Source organism: Alligator mississippiensis, chromosome 1 (genome assembly GCF_030867095.1).
Source record: "Alligator mississippiensis isolate rAllMis1 chromosome 1, rAllMis1, whole genome shotgun sequence".
Taxonomy (NCBI): Eukaryota; Metazoa; Chordata; order Crocodylia; family Alligatoridae; genus Alligator; species Alligator mississippiensis.
This window is the reverse complement of record NC_081824.1, coordinates 109685061-109707180: the sequence shown is the minus strand read 5'-3', so window position 1 is coordinate 109707180 and position 22120 is coordinate 109685061.

The following is a 22120-nucleotide window of genomic DNA, read 5'->3' as shown; positions in this document are numbered from 1 at the left end:
GATGAAAGGTTTTGGGTTTAATCCCATGTCTGTAATAGACAAATGAAAATGGTCTTTGAGTTTGAAGTTTGCAAAACCTCATCACTCAGGTTTTGGTTTTGCAAAAACAAAAACAAGTCCAGGGTGGTTTGGACCTTGTCCTGTTTTATCTGAACCACTAAATATGGGAAGAGTGGGGTTGGATAAAGATTTTGTCCCACCTCTGATTGTAACGGGATAACACTGAAATATTTCAGGAGACAAAGAAAACTATAAAAAAATAGGACCTAATATTATTTAGTCTTTCAAGGTACTGAGAAATTCTGAGATGTACTGTATACCCATGACCTGCAGCAGCTTCACTGAGGATTGAGGGCTTTTAGAATCCAGTCTTTCAGCAACTTAAAAATAATGGGGCTGTGTAAAATGTCAGAGCTCCACCGGCTCATGCCACTGGAGAAGCCTAAGGGTCTGCTTCAATGGACCAATTCATTCATCAAGGTCTTCACTGGAGTTGCATCTGTTTAGACCATCAACGAATTTAGCCCCCTGCATAGATCTAACTAGCGCTTTAAAAGGTTCAAAAGTTAACAATTTAAATAACACTGGAAAATTCATATCTATATAAGAGACATGGGAAACCTTGAAAGCTAGACTAACACTATATTGCAGAACATGTATTGGAAACCATAAAAATTAATGTCTTGCTGTAAGTGTGGTCCAAAAGCCCTTAAAAAAAAAGTGGTCATGAAATGTTTTCTGCGCTGACTTTATACAGGTAATTGAAATCATATGCCGTCTACTTTAAACAATATCAGCGCAAAGTAATTGAATCACATTTTACTTTTCTTTCTTCTTTTTCTTCCATCCACTGTGTGTGTTGCTGTTCTTCAAAGTTAACAGCATACAGCAATTTTTAGGGTTTGTTTTATATTTGCATTTTACAATATGGTTTGATAATTTCATAACCCAATTTATAGTTCCCATGTACAGAATTTAGCATTATTTTCCTCTTTTCTTAAGTGTACAACTTGAAACAAATGGAAAAATGTGTAGTGATATGTACAGGGCCAGTATAATAGTTCAACTCTCATTGAAGTTAATGGCAAAACTTCTATTGCCTTTAATGGAAGCAGAATCACACCCCTACTGGTTAATTTAAACCATAGTTTTCATTTCAAATAGAATGAGGCATGATCCAAAGCTCAAGATTTCCACTGACTGGCCCATAGTCCCAAAGCCACTTTTGTAAATACGTGCAGGCTCTTTGGGTGAAATGCACTTGAAAGAAATAAGCCATTTTTTATTTATTATTGCTGCCATATAATAATTATTATGACACTTGAAGTGCCACACAACTCTACCTTCATGTCCTCTCCAAATTTTTTTCTCACCCTTTTCACACCTTTCTCTAGTTTCCTCCCCAAATGTATGCTTTTTATCATTCAGCCAAGCGTTGGAGGTTAATACACAAAATAAGTGGTGGTTCTGTGATTCCCAGACAAACATTTTCCCTCCATACTTTCCCTGTCCTCCCTCTATGAGGCAACCACATTTCTAAAGTGGCAAACTGGCACAAGGAAGATGTGAGGTTTCTGGGGGAAAAAGGGAGTTGTCTCTTGTTCAATATCCTACTTATATTGCTACCCTTGGGTATTAATCATTTTTACTTATTATTACTCTTTTTTTATACTCTCTTCTCTGCTTCCAGGGTTTTCTGCTGTCCGTTTCTGCCCTCTTTTCTTGTTTCTCTTCCTCCATTTCCTCATGCGATGCTGCGGCTAGTAAAGCGACCAAAACGCTGGCTTGCATCCATAGATGCTTCTCAAGCAAATCCCAGGACGTCATTCTCCCCCTGTACTCGGCCTTAGTGAGGCCGCAGCTGGAGTACTGCGTCCAGTTTTGGGCTCCACAATTCAAAAAGGATGTGGAGAAGCTTGAGAGAGTCCAGAGAAGAGCCACGCGCATGATCAGAGGTCAGGAAAGCAGACCCTACGATGACAGGCTGAGAGCCCTGGGGCTCTTTAGCCTGGATAAGCGCAGGCTCAGGGGTGATCTGATGGCCACCTACAAGTTTATCAGGGGTGACCACCAGTATCTAGGGGAACGTTTGTTCACCAGAGCACCCCAAGGGATGACGAGGACGAATGGTCACAAACTACTACAAGATCATTTCAGGCTGGACATAAGGAAGAATTTCTTTACTGTCCGAGCCCCCAAGGTCTGGAACAGCCTGCCACCAGAGGTTGTCCAAGCACCTTCATTGAACACCTTCAAGATGAAACTGGATGCTTATCTTGCTGGGATCCTATGACCCCAGCTGACTTCCTGCCCTTTGGGCGGGGGGCTGGACTCGATGATCTTCCGAGGTCCCTTCCAGCCCTAATGTCTATGAAATCTATGAAATGTCCTTTTTTTTACTTTCTCCTCCAGTGTCAATCTATTCCTGCCTCTCCTTCTAGCCCTCAACCTCCTGCATGACCTCTCTCCCCCTATCCCATTGCTGCTCATGAGCATCCTCCCTCCCCTTTCCTCATCCACACACCTATACTTACAATGTCACAAGCCTGCCATGCATAAGCAGCACTAGAAAATATTATTTGTGGGGGCTGGGCTGTGTGAAGCATGCCCATCTGACCCTGTTCTGTGGCCAGCACATGTTGGTACTGTGTGCACAGCAGGGGCACTGGGAGCAGTGCAGTGTGGCACGGCACTGCGCTGTGGTGGCAGTGGTGCTGGAGCCATTGTCGCTGGCCCAGGTGTGGGAGCTAAGCTCCATTAGCCCTGGTTTTACATCACCTATGCTGCCATACCATGTTTACTCAGGCCCATGTCCAGTCACTCTCACACATCCATACCATAATGACAGCAAATAATTCCAGTTAGTCTTGTGCATTCTGCACTCACAGGGTGACCTACACATGCAGTTAATGTGAAGCAATAAACTTTGGAGCAGTTTGAGCCAAAGTAAACTACTGCTGGGCACAGTCTCTACATGGGCACCTGTGACAGCAGCAATTTGAACCACAATAGAGCAGGCCTGGGCTGCAGAGGCATGGGGGTCATCCTCAGGCTCTGGGCAGTGGCATCAGGTGGCATCAGGGCTGGCTGGGGTATGAGGGGGCTGAAAGTGAAAAGCCATGTGGCTAGGCAGCAGGCAGGAGTCTGAGCCTGAAAGTACTATCTTACTTCAGTGTAAATAAGTTTATTGGAGCCTAATACCATCACACATGTAGACAGTGGGCACATCTACATGTGCTATTAATTCAAAGTAGGCTTACTGCACAATAAAAATGCTGCCCAGTAAGCCAACCAGAGAGTACGTCTACATGTATTCCTTCTTGGGAGCAAGCTGGTACAGGGCCGCTCCCACCCTGCTCTGCCCCCCTGCAGCAGCTAGAGGTATCTCTAGGCTTCCCTTGGGTGCTATCCTGGGGTCTGGCAGGGAGCATGGGACCAAGAGAGCTCTGCTGGCTACAGCAGCAGCTGTCACCTGGCCCCATACACATTGGAAGGAGTCCTGATATGCATGGGACCAGAAGACAGCTGCTGCTGCAGAGCTCTCCCACACCATGTACATGTGCCTAGTGAGATTTCCTTGTGGAGCCTGGGGTTGGCAAGGACCTGTCCTGTTCTGGGGCAAATCCCAGCCAGCTCTGGGCTGCATGTGGAGAGCTCCCTGCGCAGCCCAGGGCTGGCCAGGAACCGTCCCATTCTAGGGCAGGTCCCAGCCAGCTCTGGGTTGCACATGGAGAGTTCCCTTTGCAACCAGGGGCTGGCCAGGAACTGTCCCAATCTGGAGACGGTCCCAGCCAACTCTGGGCTGCACGGTGCTGGCTGGGACTTGCCCCAGAACAGAACATTTCCCAGTCAGCTCTGGGACAAGTAGGGAAGCGGGGAGCTCCTAAGTCCCAGTGCCACTATGGGGAGTCAGGAGCTGAGCAGTGCCAAGACGTTGAGGGGGTGGCGGGGGCAGAGAAGTACCTTGGCCTGGCACTGCTTAGCTCCCAGCTCATGTGGAGAGCTGGGCCATGAGTAGTGCCAGGACTGGCGGAGTCCCCTGTCTCTTATAGCCCCCTAATGCAGGGGCTGACCAGGATCAGATTTGCTCCCAGCTAGCATCTACACATGTGCTACTGCACAGTATCTATTTTGCAGTTTGTTTACTATCTCTATTTACTCCACAGCTAATTAGTTTACTCCACAGTAAAGAACATGTGTAGACACAGCCACAAGCAGGGGATTTGTGCATGTTTCCCCAGCCTCTACCTAAATCAGAGGTGGCCTGCCTACCTACAGCATGTGTTCCACAATTGGTACAAGTAGCTTGCTATGTGTGGCATTCAAAGCTTAAGCATTCAATAAAGGGAGGTGGCAGAATGGGTGCAGGGTTATTGAGTCTCTGGCTCCGTGGAGCAGAGCAGAATAAGGGTAGAGGACTGCTGCAAGAGGCCACGAGCTAAGTTAACCCTTCCCTGGCCCTGCAGTTATCACCAAATACAGGGCTTTGGATCCTTGCTTGCCATACAAACCTGCAGTGGTTGCAGGGCCATGGAAGGGCTCTTGTCAGTGCTATCTCCTCTTGCAGCAGCATCCTGCCCCTGCTCTGCTCCAACCTTGCCTCCATTCTGGTGCAAACTCTACCAGGGACACCTCGGGGGAAGGTCAGAGTGGCACTCAGGGAAAGGGCAGGGCTTGAGTTGTGGCATGCTTGCTGAAAACACTGGCCATCCTTAGTGTATTTTACATAGTATGCTCATTCAGCATGGTACCCAAGCATGCGAGCATGTGCTGTGGCTGTTTTTCACATGAAACCAAGATGATAGGAACATTTTAAAATGTTTGCTATACAATGGACATGAGCATATACATAGTACAAGCAGCTAGAGGTTGAAAAATACAACCAATCTAGTAACTTTCATGAGTGGTAAATGTTTTTAAAGCGGCTGTGTCGCAAGAAACATATGTACTGAGAGTGCACTTGAAATGCTGTGAATGAAGTAATACTCTGAATGTATTCAGCCTCCAGCCCGTCTGCTTGAAACATACTCACCATTTACCCTTTAATCTAACTGTATTATACCCATGTAACCCACTCTTCTTCATCAGGGTGCTAAGGCGAGCTCTTAAAATTCCTGCTATTCTCTCTCTCCTTGGGATACACTTGAAACCTTATAATGCATTTTAAATGTCACCTTGCCTATTTCTGTTAAGCCTTGTATTGTTATCTCCTCCACAGAAGGAGGTCTAGAGGGGAAGAGGATTGACTTGTAAGAGTTGTTCTGGCTGCCATGTGCTCAGGTCCTGCTCCAGGAACAATTCTCTAATCAAGGAAATAATGGACTGATCCCCTTGTGGTGTGTGGTTGCCTGTTGTCTTCCAGCACTGGGCCTGATTTCTGTCCTGCCAAATGGAGATTAAGACCTAATTTTAATCTCCATATTTAAATCCATTTAATCTCCTTAAATCTGGGAGTTTTAAGGTTTCAAACACTTTCCAAATACCTGTTTCAAAGTGAGGAATTCCGCACAAAACAGATAAAAAACAATTGAGAGTTTGCGATAACGTTAAACACATCTCGCAGTCAATGTTGTGGGAATTCGAGGAACTCTCATGAGATATTACAACATCTCCAATAGCAGATAGATAAGGGTTTGAAACCTTTTTGTAGCTGTACATGCATGAGCAGTAATAACAGGCTATCTCCTTGGACAAGGAGAACTAGGGCACTGATAAACACCACACATTGTGCCCTTATGTGAGAGGGAGTGGGAGAAGGTGGGGGGAGCCCACAGTGTTGAAGCAACAATCTAGGGAATTCTCATCTCAGATCTACAAAACTGATGTGGAGTCTTTGTATTCTGCCCACCCCTTTTGTACAGAAATAATAATAATTTGTATTTTTATAGTTTCTCCCACTCCAGGATCTCACCTCACTCTAACCACACAATTGTATTATGTCTCTCAATATTCCCTTAGAGATATACATTCATAAGCCTCCACTCCTCCAAAAATTTCTGCCCAGGCATATGCGTCAAAGGTCTGGGTGGCCCTCATGCATATACTGTACCATGATCCAGAAGGATCAACAGTTGCACATTCATATTTCCATTTTCCAGATGGCAGAAGATGCACCTTGGACCAGAGTGCACCTTAGAGACATGGCTCAGAGAGGCATGGACTTTTGTAGGCAACTATCTACTTCATCATGTGAAAGCATCTACAAAAGTTCATGCCTCTCCAAACCAGTTAGTCTCCAAGGTCCCACCCTGCCCTATCTTCTGCCTCACATCAGACTAAAACAGCAAACCACTTCTCATTTTCCAGATAGTAAAATTAGAGCCCAGGAATGTTATGTGACTTGCCCATGGTTGTGTAGTGTGTGTGGCAGAGCCAGGAATGGAACCTTAAACATAATTCCAGCTTTCAAGATGTCTCATGGAAGTATATCCACCAAAACCAGGCTGGTATGAAAAAAACAGCACTCCCCATGTTCAGCTGAGAGAAGATGTGCCCTCAATATTGTGAAAAAAGGTATGTAGGAGAGATTTGTTAGCTAAAGGTTTAGAGAGAGGGATTTTTAAATGAAGTAGCTGGTAAGTAGGGAGGCTGGTAACTGGAGCTTATAGGAATTCTCTTTTCTGTTTTGACCAAATGAAATGGTAACGAGCCCCCATAATACTCTGCTGAGATTTTTTAACACCAAGAAATTAAGAAATGCTTTAACATTCCCACAGCAACTATAACTTGTCCATGCTGCAAGTATATGTAGCAGTATAAAAATTAACTCCAATCAATAATAGACAAATACCAAATGGTATCTGTGCCTTGTTACAGAACCCCAAACTCTGAATTTTCTGATAGGTGTATGTTAAACTCAGCCATTACTCTGAATTAATATCGGGGTGGAGAAGCATGTAATTTTCTATTACCTTTTGGGAAATGAATGCTCCTTACTGCCACGCACATACAGCCTTTGACCACAGAGAAAGTCCCATAGCAGCAGAATCTCCCCATGGAGTGTGTAGTTGGACTGGGAGAGGACACTCCTCCCACCACCGCTGTTCACTGGCTCCTATTGGAGCAGTGCCCTGGAAATGGGTGGATGCAGATCCAGGATCAAGGCAGAGGATCAGTCCACCACTGTACTAGTCCTGCTGTTATGTCTAGAGAGTACAGAGTGATATGCCTGTCAGTAAGGGGAGGTGGTTTCAGTGCTTTGGCCAGGCAACTGCTATGCAGCCTGAGGGAGATTGATCTCTGTTGTGCATGTGCACCTAGCGACTGAGACTGACAAATGGAAGGAAGATCTTAGTTTTGGTGCATTTTTCAAATGCTCATGGGTACGTGATATTTTTGTTAAAAACTATCTGCAGTTAAATCTTACTCTGTGAGCACACATTGTAAAAAAATGAGGTCCTTGAAATGCACAGTGCACAGTACAACATATTTCTTTTGCCTCCATGGTGACATCTGAGATCCCAGAAGCAAAACAGGAGCAGGAACAAGCTGGCTTTAGGTTTGCATCAATCCAAGAATCACCATCTGGCATCCAGTTGGGGAACTACAGCAAAATATATTTTCTATGCATCATCATCTGGCATCCGCAAGCAGAATGGCAGGGTAACATGTGGCTAGTGACTAATCTCTTTGAACTGCTTCAAGAGAACTTGCAAGACCCAGAAGCAAGAACAGCTTCTTGGGACCAGAGGCCCAATGAAGGTTGGTGCTTGGAACAAGGCAGTAGCGCACCAGTGAGAAATGTAGGTTCATTGCCCCCTTTTTTGATTTCTCTTCCTTTATAACTTTTCCCTTTCAAAACCCTGTCCACTTCTTCCTGCTCCTCTCCTGCATCTCATTTCAGTGGTGATGCATGTGGGGTGTACGGGGTGCACTCTCTGACAGGCTGCACTCCCTGCTTTGGCAACGGGGGCAGGCAGAAACACAGGTACCCCCCCATGAGCATCAGATGGGGAGTGCAAACGTTGGATGAAGTGCCGCGGCCACTTCCGGGAACACCGCTGTCACTTCCAGGAACACCACCATCACTTCCTGATTGGCGTGATCAGCCATGGAGGACACCCCCCACCCACTGGTTTGGTGAGATTGGCTGTTTGGGAGACACCCCCCCCCCCCCGTCACTGATTGGTAATTGGTGGAGGCATATGCCCCCCCGACTAAGGTGGCACCAGTCACCCATGTCTCATTCTATTGCCATGTGGGTCTTCTGAACATCTGGTTTGCTCCATTTCCTCTGGCAATACAGTACTGGCTAAACAAGGAGCCTGTCATCACTGAACAACAGCTAAACAAGCCATTCTTCTTATTAAAGCTCAGCTCATCATTCTGGCCAGGTGCTTGAGAAACCAGCTGTGGACAACTGAGATAATGCATGATGGACTGAGCAGGCAGAGGGAAGTTGGGGGAACTTGTAAGCTGGTAGGGAAGTTAGACAGTAAAAAGATAAAACTCTACTTATGCTGGAATCTTGGAGGGTTTAGGACTGTGGTTCGCTCAGAGCACTGTGCATGACTGGCACAAATATTTATTTGGAGGAACAGTGGAAGGGAAATATTGTATATTTTGCATACATTTGATCCACCCTAATCAAATTTCCTAATAATAACCAGCAAATAGCTGAGCAGTAATGAAATGATACAGACCATGTTCTGTAGAAATTTCTAGGCAGCACCAAAACTCGCATGCTGAGTTCTATAAAACACTGCCCTCCAGCCAGCCAGTCCAAAAGAGCAGATGGATTTAGTTATGCAGAAATGAATAAAGGGAAGAGGGAAATAAAAATAAGCAGGTAGCATTGTGCTGGCACATTCAAGTAGTGGCCCAAAGATAATCAAGGGAAGAAAATTAATCATAACAAAGGAACAGAAAGAAGAGACTGCTGGAGAAATAAAAGGACAGGGTCTAGAGGAAGGTTTAAGTCTTGTACAGAGAGGTCTCAAGCCTTCCAACAAACCAAGGTCTGAGAGACTAAAACAGAAACAAAGAAAGAGTGGAGACAGAGCAAAGAAAGAACTTGAGCTTCCTAGAATGCAGGTATGTCCTGACCAGGTACAGGGCAGGAGCCCAAAGAAAACTTTGAAAAAAGATAAAAGGATGACACTGCTAAAACAAGGGAAGAGATGAAGTGGTGATGAGGAGATGCAAAAGGCAGAGCAGTCAGAAAACTTTGCAATGGTCTGAAAGATCCAAACCTGGAAGATGCTCAGGTACTATGATGATAGGAAGCCATACAACTAAATTAACAGACAGCTATGAACCAAAACTAATTTATTTGGATATTATTATGATAAAACAGATTTTTTTTTCTGGAAGTTTTTCCATTGCTGTTGCAGTATGTAAAAGAAAGGGCTATGAGGATATTATCTCTGGTCAAAGTCAGTCACATCCATGTGTAAGTCTGGAAATGTTCCACTCTGCAGCTGATCATTTACCACTCCTCATCACACTGAGTGCCAGGCAGCTTTTTCAGCAAGAGTGCTGCTTCCTGACTGGCACTGTTAATGAATCTGATCTTTTGTCCGTACTGGATTCTAAGTAAAATTATGAATGTTATGAATGACCATAGGAGAGGCCTGGTAGAAATTCCATAATTAAAGCAAAATCGGGAGCTCTTTTATAATACTTGCTCTGACCTCCCTCCCAGGCTAACTTGTGTTCCAGCATATAGAGTTTTGCTTGGAGATTTCTATACACTGTGTAGTGAAAGGGAAATATTTCAGAAAAATTCACACCTCTAGGATAGGGCCTGCACATGCAAGTTAGACAAGAAAAAAACCCCAGCACTTCTAAACAGTTGTATGATTGCATTTTGGGGGGGCCCCACTCGCAACAGTTCAGGGCATAGCCATGAGTGCTAGAGCTGGCAAAACTTGCCTTGCAGCTGTACACAAACTTCTTGAACTAAGCTATGTTTCTTGACCTATATCCCCTGACCTTTGTATGCCCCAACCTCCCCTGCCCTGATTATATTTCTTGCAATGGCAAACTTAATATTTAAAATGTTAAATGGTGGTTTTTTAAATAAGAAAAGCCTTTCAGGCCCTAATTCTTCACGGACACACAGCTGCCTACATACTATACCAGGGGGTTTCAGCCTTTTTTAAGAAGTGTACCTTCTGGTAGTGATGGCTGGACGCAGAGCAGGGGGTGGGGTTTGGCGGTGGCTAGACACGGGGGGACAGTGGGGGGAAGGGGCTTGCATGCAATGGCATGGGGTGGTGGATGGCGGCAGTGGCCGCCTTGTGCAAGCTCCCCCTCTTCCACTCCCACATCAAGCCAGCCTGTGCGGTCTGCAGAGGGGAGCCACTGCCCTCGCCCTCTCCTCACCCTGGCCCTGCTCCTGGGAGGCAGCAGTGCTGGGTGGTAGGTGGCAGTGCTCTGTCCCTGCCTGCCCACACGTACCCCCAGCACCTTTCCAAGTACCCCCAGGGGTATGTGTACCCCCAGTTGACAACCCCTGCATTATACCATCATAACTCCCTGCAAGTAAAGCAACCTTGAGGAATACAGCTGCCATTTACAAACATTTCAATGAAAGGATGGGGCTGAAGAAAGCAAGGGCATGACTACTAACTGGAAAGACATAGTTAGTTGTGTTAGTCTGAAGTCAGGTAGGAGGCAGGGTAGACTTGCAACTTATAGACAACCAAACTAGATACAGATAGAGCACAAGCTGTCTTGGGCTGAAGCTCAGCATGTGATGAAGTCAACTGCAACCCATGAAAGCTTCTGTTTCATAGATTTCTTTGACATGAGGGCTAGAAGGGACCTTGAAGATTATCAAGTCCATCCCCCTGCCCCAGGGGCAAGAAGTCAGCTAGGGTCAAAGGATCCCAGCAAGATAAGCATCCAAATGTTTCTTGAATGAATCCAGAGTAGGTGGTAAGTTTTTCTTTATGTCCAGCCTAAAGTGGTCTTGGAAGAGTTTATGACCATTGGTCCTTGTTATCCCTTGGGGCGCTCTGGTGAACAGACATTCCCCCAGATCCTGATGCACACCCTTTAAGTATTTATAGGCAGCTACCAGATCACCCCTGAGCCTGCGCTTTTCCAGGCTGAAGAGTCCCATGGCTCTCAGCCTTTCATCATAAGGCCTATTCTCTTTCCCTCTGATGATGTGCGTGGCTCTCCTCTGGACTCTCTCAAGCATCTCACCATCCTTCTTGAATTGTGGAACCCAGAATTGGATGCAGTACAACAGCTGTGGCCACACCAAGGCTGAGTACAGCGGGAGGATGACATCCTGGGATTTACTTGAAAAGCATCTATGGATGCAAGCCAGAGTTTTGTTTGCTTTACCAGCTGCGGCATCACATTGGTGGCTCATGTTCATCTTGTGGTCAATCATGACCCCCAAATTTCTTTCAGCCATGGTGCTAGTGAGCATGGTGCTAGTAGCACTGCTGAACCTATAAGCATGCTGCGGGTTTTTTCCCCGAGGTGGAGTACCTTGCATTTTTCAGTATTGAACGTCATCAGGTTTATATCCGCCCACTTACTAACCTTATCCAAGTCAGCCTGGATCACTAGCCTATCCTCAGGTGTGGACACTATGCCCCAAAGTTTAGTGTCATCGGCAAACTTGGCCAGTGTGCTTCTGATGCCAATGTCTACATCATTGATAAAAATGCTAAAGAGAACTGGTACAAAGACAGAGCCTTGGAAGACACCACTGGTCACGGAGCACCATAACGATTTGTTTACATTGACTACTACTCTCTGGATCCAACCTCAGAGCCAATTTCCCAGCCATCAGACTGTGGTGTAGCCAAGGCCGCAGTTGGCCAATTTTTCCATGAGGAGGTCATGGAACACCAGATCGAAGGCTTTTTTAAAGTCCAGATATATGTTGTCAATCTCTTCTCCTTTGTCCAGGTGATATGTCACCTGGTCATAGAAGGAGATGAGATTGGTCAGACAAAACCTACCCGTGACAAACGCATGCTGGCTGTCCCTCAGGATGTTGCCATCAGCCAGTTTATCAAGAAGGGTCTCTTTGATAATTTTCTCCAGAATCTTACCAGGGTTTGAGGTCAAGCTGATTGGCCTGTAATTCCCGGGATCTACTTTCTGCCCTTTCTTGAAGATGGGTACCACATTGTCCTTCTTCCAGTCTTCAGGTACTTCACCTGAGCACCACCAGTTTTAGGATATTTTTGCCAATGATTGGGCTATGACACCTGCCAGCTCCTTGAGTACTCTAGGGTGTAATCTGTCAGGACAAGCTGACTTGAAGATGTCCAGCCTCTCAAGGTGTTCCTTAATAAGGTCTACACCAATGCTGGGTATAAATATGCCCTCACACTGGCTGCCCCACATCATGCTAGGCAGGGCGGTCTCTTGGGCTGATGAAAGACCAATGCGAAGTACCCATTAAGCAGGTTGGCTTTTTCCTGGGTGTCAGTTATCAGTTGTCCCATTTGGTTCAGCAAGGGTCCAATGTTACCCTTGCTTTTTTCCAACTCCCTACATATCTGAAAAAGGACTTTTAATTATCCTTGAGATGTGAAGCCAGATGGAGTTTGATTGCAGCCTTGGCTTTCCTGGTCTGCTCCCTGCAGGCACAGACCAGTGCTGAGTACTCCTCCTTGGTGCGATTCCAGCCTTCCACCCTTTATAAGTCTCTCCTTTTAGGCGTAGGAGGTCCTTAAGTTCCCTGCTGAGCCAAGGGGGTTGCTGTGCCCTTTTGCTACCCTTCCTCTGAGAGGGGATGGACAACCCTTGTGCTGTCAGGATCACTCCCTTGAGGAGCAACTGCTCTTAGACTCCTCTTCCTGTCGAGTCATGGTCCCTTAGGGCCTCGACAACAAGCCTCCTGAGCTTGTCAAAGTCAACTTTCCTAAACTCTAGGACTTCTGCATTGCTGACTGACTTGCAGATTCTTAGGTCACTGACTAGATCATCCCCTTTGGCCAGTACCAGGTCCAGCAACGCTTTACCTCTTGTCAGCCTATAGACTTCTTGAGCCAGGTAGAGCTTATCCATGCACGTGAGGAAGCTTTGCAACCAATCAGATTTGGCTGAGTGCTCTTCCCATGAGATGTCCTGGAAGTTAAAGTCTCCCATGACAACCATGCACTGAGAGCGTGCAGTCTCAGCCAGTTCCCTGGCAAATTCCTGGTCTAGCTCTTGTTTTTGGTTAGGGGGTCTGTAGTAGACTCCTACCATGATGTCCCCTGTGCCATGTTCCCCATGTATTTTAACCCAAAGGGACTCCAGTTGTCCTCCCTGGGTCCAATGTCACTTTGCAGGGATGTGTAGCTTTCCTTGACAGAGAGAGCTACACCTCCACCCCTTTTAACTGCACGATCTCTCCTGTACAAGGTATAGCCATCTATACCTGTGGCCCAGTCATAGGTGGAGTCCCACCAGGTCTCTGTTATCTCTATGAGATCGTAGTCTTTCTTGCTTACCAGGAGGGCCAGTTCCTCCTGTTTGCTCCCCAAGCTCCTAGCATTGGTGTACAGACACATAAGTGTCCTATTGGAAGCCCTAGGCTTCCTTGCACTCCCAGGAGGACACCATTCCAGGGCTGGGGTAGGTGTGGATTCCCTTGGGTGCCCTAACCTGCTGGCTATGTAGGAGTTGCCTAGTGGACTTGCATTGGCAGTTACCCACCCATTCTCCAGTGGGATTAGTGTTATGTCTATATCTACTTTGGTTAATCTATAAGGTGCAAATCTTCCCTGCTTTCTGCATATATATAATACAAGCTTTCATTGGCTGAAACTCACCTCATCATATACTGAGCTTCAGTCTATGAAAGCTTATGCTATATATATGTTTCTAAGCGCTTGGAGGACAAAAAGGTGCTTAGGAACACTCAGCATTGATTCACCAAGGGTAAATCATTCCTGACCAACCTGATTGCCTCTATGACAAGGTGATTGGCTCTGTGGATGTGGGGAGATGAATGGATGTGGTGTACCTTGATTTTAGCAAGGCTTTTGATACAGTCTCCCACAGCATTTTCAAAAGCAGGCCAAGGAAATACTGGTTGGATGAATGGACTATAAGCTGGATAGAAAACTGGCTGAAGCACCAGGCTCAGACGTTGTTAATCAATGGCTCAATGTCTAGTTGCCAGCTGGTATCAAGTGGAGTGCCCAAGGGGTCGGTTTTGGGGCCAATTTTGTTCAGTGTCTTCATCGACAACCTAGAAGATGGCATAGGGTACAGCCTCAGCAAGTTTGCAAATGACACCAGGCTGGAAGGAGTAGTAGATATGCTGGAGGGTTGGGCTAGGATTTAGTGTGACCTAGACAAATTGGAGGCCTGGGCCAAAAGGAATCTCATGAGGTTCAACAAGGACAAGTGCCAAGTCCTGCACTTAAGATGGAACAAACCCATGCATGAGTACAGGCTGGGGACTGACTGGCTGGGCAACAGCTCTGCAGAAAAGGACCTGGGGTTACAGTAGACAATAAGCTGAATAAGCCAACAATGTGCCCTTGTTGCCAAAAAGGCTAACGGCATCCTGGGCTGCATTGGTATGTGTGTTGCAAGTAGGTTAAGGGAAGTGATTATTCACTTCTATTCAGCACTGGTGAGGCCACATCTGCATTATTGGGTTCAGTTTTGGGCCTCCCACTACAGAAAGGATGTAGAGAAATTGGAGGGAGTCCAGCGAAGGGTGACAAAAATGGTTAGGGGGCTAGGGCACATGCCTTCTGAGAAGATGCTGAGGGAACTGGACTTATTTAGTCTGAAAAAGCGAAGACTAAGAGGGTATTTAATAGCACCCTTCAACTACCTGAAGTGGGGTTCAAAAGAAGATGGAGCTAAACTGTTTTCAATGGTGACAGATGACAGAATAAGGATGGTCTCAAGTTGCAGCAAGGGAAGTTTAGGTTAGATATGAGAACATGTTCTTACTAGGAAGGTAGTAAAACACTGATACAGGTTACCCAGAGTGGTTGTGGAATCTCCATCCTCGGAGGTTTTTAAGACCCAGGTAGACAAAGCCCTGGCTCGAATGATCTAGTTGGGGATGGTCCTGCTTTGATCAAGAGGTTGGACTAGATGACCTCCTGGGGTCCCTTCTACTATTCTATATATATATAGAATCATAAAAATAGAATGTGTGTGTGTGCATGTGTGTCTGTATACATACATACATACACTTTGGTTAGTCTATAAGGAAAAAATCTACTCTGCCATCTGCTGATTGAAAGACAGCCCTGTCCTTTTTACTGTCGTTCATCATGAGGGCTACAAATGACTTGGTAACACCTAGGCAGCTGTGCTCTCTGATTGTCACTAACTACCTGTCTCATCACCTCATTATTGACTGTCTGCATTATCATAACATTTAATACCCCAAAGGGCCCTGGCATATCTTATACTTATGGCACAATTAACGTGTTAATCATGCCATAAATTGCAACATGGCACATGTTCAGCCAATTTATAGAGCCATAAAATGGCAAACCAGCCACAAAGATGTTTCATTGGTTGTCCCAGACTGATGTTGACATTCACCTTATTGTCAGTATCAGCCTGAGACAGCCCCAGGATCGAGAAAACAGTTGCCTCCTGTCCAATTGCTAGGATTGGACTGGGGCCTGTCCCAGCCCCACAGTAGCACAGTTGGAAGCTAAGGAATTTTATGCCCCAACCCAGAAGTCGCATGTTCTGCCATGCATGTTTGAAATAGCAGGGCACAGAATTTTTATAATAGGACTGTAAGAGGGAGCCAAAGGCTCCTGCTACTTTAAGGAGAGAGCAGCAGATCCAGCTCGCTGTGTGGATCCACCAACTGGGCAGTTTGAAAGCATGCTAGCTCATAGAGCAGGGGCGGGCAATTATTTTGGGTGGAGGGAAGCTTAATAAGTTTTGGCAAGCTGTTGGGGGCCATGTAGGTAGCCCTGTCCCTTGACAGTTGCCTCATCTCCTGGTCACATTAGGACTGGAAGTCCTGGCCCCTAACTCCTGACCTTTGCCACTGGAAGTCCCTCCCCTTGATGCCCCCTTCCCTGAAATACTCCTTTTGGGAGAGGGGTTCCCATCTTAGAACCAGAAAAAAAAAATCATACACTAGAAGGCAAACACCTACTATAGTATAGTTTAATTTTATTACAAAAAATATTTGTCATGACTTGTGTTTATGTACTGTATATAGAAGGGATTGCATAATAGCTCAACAATAAAGTCTCACTCTTATATTGTGTGTGCATGGTAGTGTGTGTGTGTGGGGGGGGTGTAGGGACCCCCCACACACTCCCCCCCATGGCGTGCAGCCCCCGCTGCTGGCAGCAACAGCAGGCAGGGAAGTCAGGGCAGTCGTGTCCGGTGCAGGCACCCAGTGGGGCATGGCTTTGGCCAGTGCTGCGTGAGGTGGGGGGGAGCACAGCCTGCCCAGCTGTCTCTGTCACTGGGGCTCTGTGCCACGTGCCTGCAGCTCCAGCGTTCACAGTGGGGGAAGCCCAGTGCTGGAGCCGACGGCCATCCCTGCCCCTGCTACATAGGCCCCCACACTCCACTGGGAATGGAGGAAGTCCCACCCCCTGCTTCCCCATAGAGTCAGGCAGGGGGCTTCCCCACTGCAAGTGCCACACTGAGCCACTGCAATAGAGGCAGCTGGGCAGACTGTGCTCCATGCCCCCAGTGCAGCACTGGCTGCCTCTATCACAGGGGCCACGCCTGCAGCTCCTGCACTCGCATCAGGGAAGCCCCACACTGGACTCTATGGGGAAGCAGGTGGTGGGGCTCCTTCCACTCCTGGTAAAGTGCGGGGACCTGCACAGCAGGGAACAGGGAAGGCAGCAGCCTCCAGCACAAGGCTTCCCTTGCTGCGAGTGCTGGACCTGCAGGTGTGTGGTGCAGAGCCCTGGTGATGGAGGCAGCCAGGCAGGGGTTGCGGCTAGTGGCACTGCCCAGCCAGGGCAATGCACTGGGCCCAGCATCCGGGACCAGAATCTGCAGAGTCCAGCTGGAGAATGGGACAGAGCCATGGGCAGTTTGTCCAGGGAGTGAGAGGGAGCAGCTGCCTACCACTGTGTGCCGTCCTGGGAAGGGACATATGAGGGGACACCTTGTGCACAAGGTGGGCGTGGATGTGGGCTCAGGTCTCCCTGCCCTGCTATCCTGCCCCAGAAAGACCTGGGTGGCCACACCACCATGGCGAAGTGCACCCTGCCAGCCCAGCCCAGCAGCAGCAGCACAAAATTGTGTCCCCCGCTGCTGCCAGGCAGGCAGGGGTTGCCTTGCCATGGTGGCATGGCCAGTGTGGGGTTTCCAGAGGCAGAAAAGTGGGGCAGGGAGCCCCAAGCCCACAGCTGGAAGCCCACATCCACCCTTGGTCCCCACAGGCTTTGCTTAGCTCTGTCACGGCAGGAAGGGAAGAGGCAGGCATGTTTCCCACCTTCCAACTTGAAAAGGGTGATCACCCTACTCTGCGGTCTTGGGTGCAGTCTCCCAAAACCTAATAAATAACAGTAAGGCATGGTAGGCAAGATCAGAAGGGAGGGGACCCCAGAGAGCCAGAGTGGAGACAAGGGTTGAGTGACCACCGGGGGCATCACAGCCACCCTGGGCCCTGATCCTGTCACAAGGGCATAATAGCAATTGCACCATTATGTTCATGTCTGTCAGGGGCATAAATTATAGACAGAACCCCATTCTCTTAAATGCTGCCAAAACTTTAAACAAAGTGCCAGCTCCTGCCGCACCTCAAGACATAGGTAATTATAAGACAGCAGGAACCTCATTTTCATTCAGCCTTTGTAGAGCACTTAGGTAAGTATGGTCCTGGTCTGGAACTGGAGCTGTAAGCCCGATATATATTAAATAATCATCTTAATAGTTGGCCATGAGACTCCTGTCTCATCATTGCCTCCTCTTCTCCTTATACCCCATGTCTACCCATTTTGTTTTTAACAGTTACAAATTTAACATTTAAACTTATTAACACTAATGCTTTTAACCATTAACCATGTACACCTAAAAAAGCTGAGGCTATAAAGTAGAGTCTCAGGGAGGGGCCTGGGAAATGGCAAGCTGAAGTCATAACCCTCTGAAAATTGAGGGAAAGCCTGACAGATCCTTAATTGTGTCCTTTGCAATCATGGCTCTATAATCCAGAAGGGTTGGCTTTCTGCTATAGACTTTTTTTGTAAAGGTTTATATCATTGGCAGGGACATTTCCTCTGGGCTAAAAACTTGGCATAAGAAGTCTCATGGTTCACACTGAAAAACAATAGATCTAAGCAAGGGAAGGGTTGGGTTTTATATTTTTTTTTAATGCTCTTGTATACTCCTGCCCTTCCATAATGGCTGTTTCCTAAAATGGGGAGATTGTCTTTAGTGGGGTCTGATTACTTTAGATCAAACTAGTTATTTGGTTTTCAAGGAGAAGTTATTGTTCCCATGTGCAGCAAGTTTTATATGGCCAGCAAAGCTTTGTGATGTTTCTAGCATATGGAATGAGTGCACACACTTGACATTTCACTTTCAGTTTAGTCCAAGACAGTCAGTATGGTTTAACAGAGGGAAAATGGGGATAGGATTCAGGAACTCCTGATCTTTAAGTGACTCTCTGTGTTGACAAGTCACTTAAGACTGATGGTTTTACAAGTGGTCACTGGCTTGGGGTCCTAAGGTTTTGGATGCAAGATCTGGACCTGGTCACCCATATTTTAGATATGAGTGAACTAAATAACAGTTAAAAAAATCATCCAATTAAAAAAACAGGGGTGGAAGAGGCACCTGATAATTGAGGTGCCCCAAATTAGTGGACACGAATGAAAATTTGGAGCTTCTGTTTCTCAGCTTCTCCATTTGTAAATTGGGAGTGTTTACTTATTTAACTACTTTGCTATGAGAATAAACAAGTTAATATATGTAAGTGGCTTTGACAATCATGGCCCTGGTTCAGCAAGGAATTTGAATACAGAAAAAGTATTCTCACTGATCTCAATTCAGGCTTAAAATCAGGTTCATGTTCATACAGTTTTTTGAATTGAGATGTGAATGTGCTACATGCTGTGTAAAGCAATAAGACCATTTTTAAATTATTTACCCAGCAAAAATGCTTTTTAACAAGGTCATAATTTCAAAGGTGTCATCTGAGAAAATACATAGATTTGCTTACATGAATCCCATGCCTACACATCATTTCTGAATGTATAGTTCTCCTCTCAGAGACAATGACAGAGTTGCTGTCTTCTTTCTCAAGATAAAGAATTATGTGTTTTGAAAAAAGGCATTTCAGAGAAAATATACAATGAAATAATGAGCCTTACATGTTTACCTCACCAAGTGATCACCCATCTTCCACAAAGAGACCTGCCACATCTAAGCCACTTCAGGTCATCTTCAAGACTTTCTTATTTTGGGCATAGTCCCAAATTTGTACGGTCTCAGGTCAAACATTACTCCCCATCCCCAATTCAAGGTGATTTAATCTGTACAATTTCAAATCTCTTTGTCTGCTAAGGCCTTTGATTTTTATCACACCATCCTGAGCATGTTTCTCCGGGGACAGAAAAAGGAAACTTCTTGCAAGTTTCTGCATTTGGCTAGCTTTTGGGATTTGCTATAATATTTTTCCATTGCCTTTACTGCAGGAGGCATGCTTATCTCACCCATTTAGCTGCGAATATAATTACTGACGAACCCATTAAGATATAGATAACATTTATTGTACCAACAAAATAGTTTCTGATAGAATAGTCTTTGATTCCACTGCATCAGTCACAGGTACAAAATCCATTTGACCTCAGTTCGAGATATTTTCTGGCAAGTAAATTCTACTATTCTTTTCCCACAATTGAAAAGAAGACAAAACAAAGCAAAAAAAACACATAGCAAGAAAACAATTCATATCAAGACCAACTCTGTCTTCACTAATAAAGGCCATGTTTTAAAAATCTGGCCTTACCTTTCAAAATTCTGTCAAAGTCCACTGGCCAACAGGCAGTATTATACACTGGGGTGGGGAGCAAATTGTTATAACTTGACTGACAGGTTTGTGGATCACTGCAATAAAAAGCATAATCCAAATGACAAAAAATAAAGGGTTTATATAATTGGGTGAACAAACTAATAAAGAACAACATTTCTTCCTGCCATCACACCTGGGAGTGATGCCATTGAAACAACTGATGATCTGAAGATTGCAGAATTTTCTCTTGCATGCTTTCCAAATATTGGTCTATAGTTGTGTTTCAAAGCAAATGCTGGGATTACTCACTGTAACTAACTGGGACATTCTAAAGGCTGAAATAATTAAGTACAGTTTGCAAAATATTGTCCTGAGATTTAAAAATAAAGGGGGTCAAGCATGGGGGCGTGTGAGTGTCCACACTGAAGAAGGAAGAGTTCAGCTGCAATAGCTTTTTATAAATGCCTGGATAGATATGAGGAACAGGTTGCCTTAGCATACAAATATGCATGAGCACATACACACACAAACACTAACCCATTGTCATTTATTTCACAGTTCAATTCCTCACTCCAGCACAAACTCCCTGTGTGACCTACGCAAAGGCCAAGGTTCACAAAAGCATGTAAGTACTTACATTAAAATATTTTGGATGCTCAAAACACTCGTTCACCTGCCACCCAACCTTGTACAGGCCTAAAGTTCACAGGAATCTGATGAGTGGCAGCTTTTCTGCATGCCCAGACTATATATATATATTATATAAAAAGTAAGGCATATATATATAGGAAGAGAGAGAGAGAGAGAGAGAGAGAGATATCTATATCTATATAGATATATATAATATATATAATATAAAATAAAAGAAACTGTGTGAGGAGCAAGAGTATTTTTGTATTAGGAGAGGCTTATACAAAACAAAAAATGTTTTACTATTTTCTGAACCAGAAGCCAAAAGGCAATTCAGCTCAAAAAACATTACTTTGTTACAACAAAACTCTCTCTCTCTTAAGATACAGATAATCTGTCAGTGGAGGCCAACCTTTTTGGTATGAATGCTGATCCAATCCCTTTCCCCTGCCCAATCTGCCACTGTTTTCTGCCCCCCTGCCCTGTGCTACCTGCCCAAGCTGATGCTCTGCTTTTTGCTTCCTGCCTCATCCACCACTGCTGTTTGCCCCCTCTCCAACCTGCTGTGCAGTGACATAACTAAGGTGAAGCAGCTAGGGCAACCTCCCCTGGTGCTAACTTGTGGGAGAGGAGAAACAAAAAGAAAAAACCCAGGTGCCAGCAGCCAACACGCAATCACACCAGTGGTGTACCAGCAACTAGAAGTCTCTGCTGCCCCTGTGACCTGGATAGATAATACACTACTACATGGTGGTGAGGACAGTTTCCTGGGAGATATGGATTTAAATCTTGTCAGAAAATAGGGTTTGAACCTTGGTCTCTGATCCTGGATAAACACTCTGGCCTCTAGGCTGTTGTTAAAAGGGAGGGTACATGTTCACTACCTATAGTTGGTGTGGTCTGGTATGCTATGACATCGCTTACTGACTGGGGGCATGCTGGCGAGTGATGTAGGATGCTCTGTTCCTGAATACCAGCAGGACTTAGATGCCTAGCTTTTCAAGATGCTTAAGACTTAGGTTGAAGTCTGGGCATGCAGATCTTTAAACAAAACATTTTTGTGCAAATATTTTTCTAAAGCAAAGTGAAATTAAAAAAATGAGAGAGAGAAAGATTGTAGATTGTAGCCTACTTGCTTGGGCACTCTCCTGGGAGAGAGAAGACCTGGGTTTCAGTCTCAATGAATATTTAGCTATCGTATTTTAAATAGTATTGGAGCAGGGACTGGAAACCAGGTCTTCCCCCATCTAATAGAAATGACTTAGCCTCTGGCTCAGTGATTGTGTCGTATTGTCTGCAGTGGAAGTGGAACAGCTTCAATGGGAGGGAAAGAAAGTTCTCACATTCCAGAATACATTATAACCTGGTGGTTCACACACTCTTATGGGAGAAGTGAATCTCCTCAAACAGAGGAGGTATTTAAACCTGGGTCTCCCATCTGAGTGCTCTAACCACTGGTCTACTGGATAAGTGGGGGATACTCTATAACATGTTTTGTGAGAAAGTTTAGCACCTCACTCCAGCAGAGGGTTCGAGTCAGAGCTGTGAATCCCAAGTGTAGAGGGAGGTGTCAAAGTCTCTCAAGAGGGCTAAGATTTAAGCTGCAGC